The 10,117-nt window shown below is 49.5% G+C and overlaps 1 protein-coding gene across 3 annotated transcripts in view; it reads left to right on the top strand.

The window, feature by feature from the left end:
- The first annotated feature begins 1,812 nt into the window (after positions 1-1,812).
- The window catches only part of LOC141104898 (uncharacterized), a 16,248-nt gene continuing 7,943 nt past the window's right edge, over positions 1,813-10,117 (top strand). For 2 of the 3 annotated variants that reach the window (XM_073594700.1, XM_073594698.1), the window contains exon 1: positions 7,693-7,763. The gene's annotated coding sequence lies outside the window, so the exon portion shown is untranslated. Of the gene's footprint in view, positions 2,016-7,692; positions 7,764-10,117 lie in introns of those variants that run through there. The other variant, XM_073594699.1, reaches the window with a different exon arrangement.

Genomic DNA, 10,117 nt, shown 5'->3' with positions numbered 1-10,117 from the left:
GGAATCTTCACCTCTAGGAAACACTGGGGTACACTAGGAATCTTCACCAGGAAACACTTGGGGACACTAGGAATTTTCTTCACTAGGAAACACTTGGGGACACTAGGAATCTTTTCTGCTAGGAAACACTGGTGGACACTAGGGATCTTCTCTGCTAGGAAACACTGAGGGACACTAGGAATCTTCACTAGGAAACACTTGGGGATACTAGGAATCTTCTTCACTAGGAAACACTTGGGGACACTAGGAATCTTCTCCACCAGGAAACACTGGAGGAAACTGGGAATCTTCTCCACTAGGAAACACTGGAGGACACTAGGAATCTTCTCCACTAGGGAACACTAGGAATTCTCTCCACTAGGAAACACTGGGGGACACTAGGAATCTTCTCCACCAGGAAAGACTGGGGGACACTGGGGATCTTCTCCACTAGGAAGCACTGGGGAACACTAGGAATCCTCTCCACTAGGAAACACTGGTGGACACTAGGAATCTTCTCCTCTAAGAAACACGGGGGCACACTAGGAATCTTCACCAGGAACACTGGGGGGCACTAGGGTTCTTCTCTGTTAGGAAACACTGGGGGACACTAGGAATCTTCACTAGGAAACACTGGGGGACACTAGGGATCTTCTCCACCAGGAAACACTGGGGGACTCTAGGGATCTTCTCCACTAGGAAACACTGAGGGACACTAGGAATCTACACTAGGGAACACTAGGAATTCTCTCCACTAGGAAACACTGGTGGACACTAGGAATCTTCAGGAAACACTGGAGGGCACTAGGGATCTTCTCCACTAGGAAACACTGGGGGACACTAGGAATCTTCACCAGGAAACACTGGGGGGCACTAGGAATCTCCTCCACTATGGAACACTAGGAATTCTCTCCACTAGGAAACACTGGGGGACACTAGGAATCTTCACCAGGAAACACTGGAGTGCACTAGGGATCTTCTCCACTAGGAAACCCTAGGGGACACTAGGAATATTCACCAGGAAACACGGGGGGGGGGGGAGGGGGAACTAGGAATCTTCCCCACTAGGAAACACTGGGGGACACTAGGAATCTTCCACACTAGGAAACACTGGGGGACACTAGGGATCTTCTCCACCAGGAAACACTGGGGGACACTAGGAATCTTCCACACTAGGAAACACTGGGAGACGATCGTCTCCACTAGAAAACACTGGGGGACACTAGGAATTCTCTCCACTAGGAAACATTGGGGGACACTAGGAATTTTCTCCCCTGGGGGACACTAGGAAGCATCCTGGGAATCAGTAAGGAATCTGTTGCTAGGAACACTCGTTGCTCAAGCAAAGCCTGAGGGAATGAGCCAAGCTTAAACAGAAAGTGATATGTTCTGGCTGGGCATGTAGATAATTGAGTCAACAACAGATATTTAACCAGTTTTGGACATGTCTTGTGGTATGGATAACAGGTAACAGCAAAACCTTGAAAGTTAAAGTTATGGAACTACATGTACAAGCATGCCTGCTGGTCTTTGGGAATAGAGGCGACAGATCTCCAGCAAATCTGCAGATATGTGACAGTTTCTTAGGAACCGTAAACATCTGAACATCAGAATGTGTTCTCCAAGATAAAACTAGCAGGGAGTTCACCACACAAGGGGGCTTCTGATCTCCAGAGATAAGGAGTTGGTGTCTGATAATAGTCCATGGGACAATGACTCTGCAGTATTTCTCCTCAAGAACATGTAAACCATTTTTTTTGCTGGAAAATACCATAACCCCCCCCCAAATATATATATATACATATATTATATTACATGTATATATTTGATAAAAACAGGGGCCCTTGAGAATAAAATGGTGGCAGTTGCAATTTTTTACCCAGCCAATGGGAGCTGCTGTAACCCGCCCCTTCCAGAGCCTGCCAGTGACTGAAAAGATAAGAAGGAGATTGCAGATATGTAGGAGAAGCAGAGCTGACTTGTGGGGAGAAGGAGCCAAACTGGGCAGGAGAAGCAGAACCTGATCTGGGAGAAGGGTAAGCTGGGAGTATAGGCAAAGACAAGAGATATTCACTGCATGGGCACCTCCCTATCCCCCTCTTCTCCATCTCTCTCTCTTTACCTCTCTCCTCTGCTCTCTCTTCTCCACCTCTCTTTCCCTCTCCCTTCTCTAGCTCTCTCTCTGTCTCTCTCTCTTGCCCCTCCTCCCTCTCTCTCTCCCCTCTTTCTTCTCTCTCTTCTCTCCTCTTACTCTTCCCCCCTCTTTCTTCTCTCTCTCTCTCCACTTCTCTATTCCCTCTTCTCCATTTCTCTCCCTTTTTTCATCTTCCCTCTCTCTTTCCCCTCTCTTTCTCTATCTCTCTTCCTCTTCCTCTTCACCATATCTCTCTCTTCTTCATCTCCCTCTCTCTCTTCTCCCTCTTTCTCTCTTCCCCTATTTCTCTCTCTCCCCCCTCTTCTCCCTCCATCTCTTCCCCTTCTCCATCTCTCTCTTCTCACTTTCTTTTCTTTCTCTCTCTCTCTTCCTCCTCTCTTTTCTCCATCTCTCTATCCCAACCCTCTATTTTCCTCTCTCCCTTCGTTCATTTCTCTCTCTCCTCTTTCCTTCTCCATCTCTCTCTTCCCTCTTTTCCTCCTCTCTCTTCCCCCTCTCTTTTCTCTATCTCGCTCTTCCTCTTCTCCATCTCTCTCTTCCCCTTTTTCTCTCTTCTCCATCTCTCTCTCTTTCCCTCTCCCTTTTCATATTCATCTCTTCCCCTTCCTCTTCCCCATCTCTCTCTTCCCCCTCTCTCTTACCTTCCCTTCCTCTTCCCCATCTCTCTCTCTCTTCCCCATCTCTCTCTCTCTTCCCCTTCCTCTTCCCCATCTCTCTCTTCCTCTTCCCCATCTCTCTCTCTTCCTCTTCCCATCTCTCTCTCTTCCCCTTCCTCTTCCCCATCTCTCTCTCTCTTCCCCATCTCTCTCTCTTCCCCTTCCTCTTCCCCATCTCTCTCTCTCTTCCCCTTCCTCTTCCCCATCTCTCTCTCTTCCTCTTCCCCATCTCTCTCTCTTCCCCTTTCCTCTTCTCCATCTCTCTCTCTCTTCCCCATCTCTCTCTCTTCCCCTTCCTCTTCCCATCTCTCTCTCTCTTCCCCTTCCTCTTCCCCATCTCTCTCTCTTCCTCTTCCCCATCTCTCTCTCTTCCCCTTCCTCTTCCCCATCTCCCTCTCTCTTCCCCTTCCTCTTCCCCATCTCTCTCTTCCCCTTCCTCTTCCCCATCTCTCTCTCTTCCTTTCCTCTTCCCCATCTCTCTCTCTTCCCCTTCCTCTTCCCCATCTCTCTCTCTCTTCCCATCTCTCTCTCTCTTCCCCTTCCCAATCTCTCTCTCTCTCTCTCTTCCCCTTCCTCTTCCCCATCTCTCTCTCTCTTCCCCTTCCTCTTCCCCATCTCTCTCTCTCTTCCCCCCTTCCTCTTCCCCATCTCTCTCTCTTCCTCTTCCCCATCTCTCTCTCCCCCCTCTTCTCCCTCCATCTCTTCCCTTCTCCATCTCTCTCTTCTCACTTTCTTTTCTTTCTCTCTCTCTCTTCCTCCTCTCTTTTCTCCATCTCCCTATCCCAACCCTCTATTTTCCTCTCTCCCTTCATTCATTTCTCTCTCTCCCTCTTTCCCTTCTCCATCTCTCTCTTCCCTCTTTTCCTCCTCTCTCTTCTCCCTCTCTTTTCTCTATCTCGCTCTTCCTCTTCTCCATCTCTCTCTTCCCCCTTTTTCTCTCTTCTCCATCTCTCTCTCTTTCCCTCTCCCTTTTCATATTCATCTCTTCCCCTTCCTCTTCCCCATCTCTCTCTCTTCCCTTCCTCTTCCCCATCTCTCTCTCTCTTCCCCATCTCTCTCTCTTCCCCCTTCCTCTTCCCCATCTCTCTTCCCCATCTCTCTCTCTTCCCCTTACCCTTCCCCATCTCTCTCTCTCTCTTCCCCATCTCTCTCTCTTCCCCTTCCTCTTCCCCATCTCTCTCTCTCTTCCCCTTCCTCTTCCCCATCTCTCTCTCTTCCTCTTCCCCATCTCTCTCTCTTCCCCTTCCTCTTCCCCATCTCTCTCTCTCTTCCCCTTCCCCATCTCTCTCTTCCTCTTCCCCATCTCTCTCTCTTCCCTTCCTCTTCCCCATCTCTCTCCTTTCCCCTTCCTCTTCCCCATCTCTCTCTTCCCCTTCCTCTTCCCCATCTCTCTCTCTCTTCCACTTCCTCTTCCCCATCTCTCTCTCTCTTCCCCTTCCTCTTCCCCATCTCCCTCTCTCTTCCTCTTCCCCATCTCTTCCTCTTCCCCATCTCTCTCTCTTCCCCTTCCTCTTCCTCATCTCTCTCTCTTCCTCTTCCCCATCTCTCTCTCTTCCCCTTCCTCTTCCCATCTCTCTCTCTTCCCCATCTCTCTCTCTTCCCCATCTCTCTCTCTTCCCCTTCCTCTTCCCCATCTCTCTCTTCCCCTTCCTCTTCCCCATCTCTCTCTCTTCCTCTTCCCCATCTCTCTCTCTTCCTTCCTCTTCCCCATTTCTCTCTCTTCCCCATCTCTCTCTTTCTTCACCATCTCTCTCTCTTCCCCTTCCTCTTCCCCATCTCTCTCTCTCTTCCCCTTCCTCTGCCCCATCTCTCTCTCTCTCTTCCCCTTCCTCTTCCCCATCTCTCTCTCTTCCCTTCCTCTTCCCCATCTCTCTCTCTCTTCCCCTTCCTCTGCCCCATCTCTCTCTCTCTTCCCCTTCCTCTGCCCCATCTCTCTCTCTCTTCCCCATCCTCTTCCCCATCTCTCTCTCTTCCTCTTCCCCATCTCTCTCTCTTCCCCTTCCTCTGCCCCATCTCTCTCTCTCTTCCCCTTCCTCTTCCCCATCTCTCTCTCTCTTCCCCTTCCTCTGCCCCATCTCTCTCTCTCTTCCCCTTCCTCTGCCCCATCTCTCTCTCTCTTTCCCATCCTCTTCCCCATCTCTCTCTCTTCCTCTTCCCCATCTCTCTCTCTTCCCCTTCCTCTTCCCCATCTCTCTCTCTTCCCCTTCCTCTTCCCCATCTCTCTCTCTTCCCCTTCCTCTTCCCCCTCTCTCTCTCTTCCCTTCCTCTTCCCCCTCTCTTTCTCTTCCCCTTTCCTCTTCCCCCTTCCTCTTCTTCATCTCTTTCTCTCTTCCCCCTCTCTTCTCCATCTCTCTATCCCAACCCTCTAATCTACTCTCTCCCTTCCTTCATCTCTCTCTCTCCCCCCTCTCTCTCTCTTCTCCATCTCTCGTCTTCTCTATCTCTCTCTTCCCTCTCTCCGAACTACGTGTCTCTCTTCCCCCCTCTCTGTTCTCCATCTCTCTCTCTCTCTCTTTCCCTCTCCCTTTTCATATCCATCTCTTCCCCTCTCCTCTATCTCTCTCTTCCCCCTTCCTCTTCTCCATCTCTCTCTTCCTCCTCCTTCCACTTCTCCATCTCTCTCTTCCCCCTTCCTCTTTCCCATCTCTCTCTCTTCCTCTTCCCCATCTCTCTCTCTTCTCCATCTCGCTCTCTCTTTCCCTCTCCCTTTTCATATCCATCTCTTCCCCTCTCTCTTTTCCATCTCTCTCTTCCACCTCTCTTTTCTTCATCTCTCTTTGTTCTCCATCGCTCTCTTCCCCCTTGAGATACAAACCGACTATCCCTGGTGCTACCAGACAGAAGTTCTAACCACTTAGCCACTGTGTTTATTTGGTTGAGCCACATTGTTTTTTGTTTAAGGAGCTCTCAATCTCTCCTTTCCTAAATCTCAGGACGTCTGTAGTAGACTGGGCACTAGAAACAAAGGACTCCAACTACAGGATCACTAGGAATATCGAGGTCTCTAGGAGTCTCTCAGAACATAGAACACTAATGCCCTGTACACACGATCGGACTTTCCAACGGAAAATGTGCGATCGGAGCTTGTTGTCGGAAATTCCGACTGTGTGTGGGCTCCATCAGACTTTTTCCATCGGAATTTCCGACACACACAAGTTTGAGAGCTGGCTATAAAATTTTCCGACAACAAAATCTGATCGCGTAAATTCCGATCGTGCGTAGAAAATTCCGACACACAAAGTGTCACGCATGCTCGGAATCAAGCAGAAGAGCAGCACTGGCTATTGAACTTCATTTTTCTCGGCTTGTCGTACGTGTTGTACGTCACCGCGTTCTGGACGTTCGGAATTTCTGATCAACTTTGTGCGATCGTGTGTATGCAAGACTAGTTTGAGCCAACATCCATCGGCCACTGGGAATCTTCTCCACTAGGAAAAACTGGAGGACACTAGGAATTCTCTCCACTAGGAAACACTGGGGGACACTAGGAATCTTCTCCACTAGAAAACACTTGGGGACACTAGGGATCTTCGACACTAGGAAGCACTGGGGGACACTAGGGATCTTCTCCACCAGGAAACACTGGAGGACACTATGAATCTTCACTAGGGATCTTCTCTGCTAGGAAACACTGGGGGGCACTAGGAATCTTCTCCACTAGGAAACACTGGGGGACACTAGGAATTCTCTCCACTAGGAAACACTGGTGGACACTAGGAATCTTCTCCTTCAGGAAACACTGGGGTACACTAGGAATCTTCACCAGGAAACACTGGGGGGGGGGGGGGCACTAGGGATCTTTTCTGCTAGGAAACACTGGGGGGACAATAGGAATTCTCTCTACTAGGAAACACTGGGAGACACTAGGAATATTCTCCACCAGGAAACGCTTGGGGACACTAGGAATTCTCTCCATTAGGAAACATTGGGGGACACTAGGAATTTTCTCCACTAGGAAACACTGGTGGACACTAGGAATCTTCTCCTTCAGGAAACACTGGGGTACACTAGGAATCTTCACCAGGAAACACTGGGGGGGGGGGGGGGCACTAGGGATCTTTTCTGCTAGGAAACACTGGGGGGACAATAGGAATTCTCTCTACTAGGAAACACTGGGAGACACTAGGAATATTCTCCACCAGGAAACACTTGGGGACACTAGGAATTCTCTCCATTAGGAAACATTGGGGGACACTAGGAATTTTCTCCACCGGGGGACATTAGAAAGCATCCTGGGGATCAGTAAGGGATCTGTTGCTAGGAACACTCGTTGTTGCTCAAGCAAAGCCTGAGGGAATGAGCCAAGCTTAAACAGAAAGGGATATGGTCTGGCTGAGCATGCAGATAATTGAGTCAACAACGGGTATTTAACCAGTTTTGGACATGTCTTGTGGTATGGATAACAGGTAACAGCAAAACCTTGAAAGTTAAAGTTATGGAACTACATGTACAAGCATGCCTGCTGGTCTTTGGGAATAGAGGCAACAGATCTCCAGCAAATCTGCAGATATATGACAGTTTCTTAGGAACCATAAACGTCTGAACATCAGAATGTGTTCTCCAAGATAAAACTAGCGGGGAGTTCACCACACAAGGTGGCTTCTGATCTCCAGATAAGGAGTTGTTGTCTGATAATAGTCCATGGGACAATGACTGCAGTATTTCTCCTCAAGAACATGTAAACCATTTTTTTTTGCTGGAAAATACCATAACCCCCCCCAAAAAAAAAATATATACATATAATACTGTATATTACATGTATATATTTTATGAAAACAGGGGCCCTTGAGAATAAAATGGTGGCAATTGTAATTTTTTACCCAGCCAATGGGAGCTGCTGTAACCCGCCCCTTCCAGAACCTGCCAGTGACTGTAAAGATAAGAGGGAGATTGCAGATATGTAGGAGAAGCAGAGCTGACTTGTGGGGAGAAGGAGCCAAGCTGGGCAGGAGAAGAAACTGATCTGGGAGAAGGTAAGCTGGAGTATAGGCAAAGGCAAGAGATATTCGCTGCGTGGGCACCTCCCTATCCCCCTCTTCTCCATCTCTCTCTCTTTACCTCTCTCTTCTCCGCTCTCTCTTCTCCACCTCTCTTTCTCTTCCCCCTCTCCCTTCTCTAGCTCTCTCTCTCTCTCTTCCCTATTTCAATTCATTTCAATTCAAATAAGCTTTATTGGCAGGACCACATACATGTTAGCATTGCCAAAGCAGTTATGTTTCTATAAGAAAAAGAAGGTGGGGGTAGTATAGAGGGGAATGGGCATAAGTCCATGTAAAGGGTTTTTAAGTCCTCAGTCTTTCATGTCCCTCTCAGTCGGTGACACGCTGTCACATATTGGGCAGCAATTTTTACCGTTGGCTCCTCTTCTCCCAGTAGAAATGGGAGTTTCCTCTTCTCTTCTATAGAATTGAAGTACGGGATGAGAGTGGAGAGTCTCTGGAAGTGAGTGTCCCTCACTGATGAGTACTTTGGGAAATGTAGTAGGAAGTGGTCCTCATCCTCCAGGACCCCCTGGTCACATTGCTGGCACAGTCTACTCTCCCTGGGCTTGTAGGTCTGCCTGTGCCATCCTAATTGGATTTCCAGGCTGTGGGCGCTCAGTCTGTTCAGGGTCTGTCTGTCTTTGGGGTCTTGTAGCCCCTCCAGGTATGGGGCCAGTTTGTAGTCTCTCTGCAATGACTGGTAAACAGTTAGTTTTTTGTTAGCTCATTTCTCCATTCTCCAACATGTTTTACTTTGGAGTCAATGATTATGTTTTTTATTTGAGATTTTGTCAGGCTGCATTGTTGAGAGTTTGGTATAGACAAGGTGTTGATGAGTTGTTGCAGGCCACACGGCTTGGACTGCTCTTTACTGGTCAGTAAGGCTTTATGGTGGTATGAGTTGGGACTGCTGTTTTGTAGGTGGTACCAGTATGATAGCGCCCTCTTCTGTACTGCGAGAAGTAAGGGTAATCTGCCCAACTCAGACCAGTGTCTTGCCGAGAAAGTTCCCCTGGCGGATAAGGACCTCCCTGTACTGCGCATGCGCTGCGCTTGCGCAGTACGAACGACTACGCAGAACAGTAGAAGAACAGCTGATCGTCAGCTGTATACGGCTGCCTGAGCACTACATTCTAACTGAAGTCCACGTTAAAGCCCCACCATCCAAGTGGACATAGAGTTAGAATACTAAAATGCCGAGCGCAGCGAGGCCATGCCCGAAGCGTGGCGAGCGTAGTGAGCCCGCGAGGGGCCTGTTACAAAGTGTTTTTTTTAACTATACTCTTGGCACGCAGGCGCCGTGTACAGCTGACTCAGGTGTTCAGCTTCGGCTCTTTTCGGCGGCTCCCTTGTTGTTCCTACTGCGCAAGCGCTGCGCCTGCGTACTACAGGGGGGTCATTATCCGCCGAGGGGAAGTTTCTCCGCAGAACACCGGCAAGCACTCTCCCTATTTCTCTCTCTCCCTCTTCTTCTCCCTCCATCTCTTCCCCTTCATCTCTTTCTTCTCCATCTCTCTCTTCTCCTCTCTCCCTTCCTCCATCTCTTTTTCTCTTCCCCCTCTTTCTTCTCCATCTCACTTCCCCCTCTCTCTCTTTTCTTCTCGTCTCTCTCTCTCTCTCCCCCCCTCTCTCCTTTTCTCTCTCTTCTCTTCTCTTCTCTTTCTGTCTCTCTCTCCCCCTCCCCCCTCTCCCTCTCTTCTCTTCTCTTCTCTTCTCTTCTCTCTCTCTTCTCTCTCTTCTCTTCTCTCTCTTCTCTTCTCTTCTCTTCTCTTCTCTTCTCTTTCTGTCTCTCTCTCTCCCCCTCTCCCTCTCTCTCTCTCTCTCTTCTCCCCCTCTCTTCTTTCTCCCCCCTCTCCCTCCCCCTCTATCTCTCTTCTCTCTCTCCCCCCCTCTCTCTCCTCTCTCTCCTCTCTCTCTCCCCTTCTCCTCTCTCTCTCCTCTCTCCCTCTCTTCTCTCACCCCCTCTCTCTCCCCTCTCTGTCTCTCTCTCCCCCTCTCTGTCTCTCTCCCCCCTCTCTCCCCCCCCACTCTCTCCCCCTCTCTCTCCCCACCCTCTCTCTCTCTCCTCTCTCTCCCCCTCTCTCACCCCCTCTCTCTGTCTCCCCCCTCTCTCTTTCTCTCTCTCTCTCCTCTCTCTCTCCCTCTCTCTGTCTCTCTCTCTCCCTCTCTCTGTCTCATTCTCTCCCTCTCTCTGTTTCTCTCTCTCTGTTACTATGTCTCTCTCTTCTCCCTCTCTCCTCTCCCCCCTCTCTCTGTCTCTGTCTCTCTCTCTCTCTCTCTCTCTCCCCCTCTCTCTCCTCTCCCCCCTCTCTCTGTATCTCTCTCTCTTCTCTCTTCTCTCTCTC

Source organism: Aquarana catesbeiana, linkage group LG08 (genome assembly GCF_042186555.1).
Source record: "Aquarana catesbeiana isolate 2022-GZ linkage group LG08, ASM4218655v1, whole genome shotgun sequence".
NCBI lineage: Eukaryota > Metazoa > Chordata > Amphibia > Anura > Ranidae > Aquarana > Aquarana catesbeiana.
Note: the sequence above shows the minus strand (reverse complement) of the source record. Positions and strands in the feature narration are given on the sequence as shown.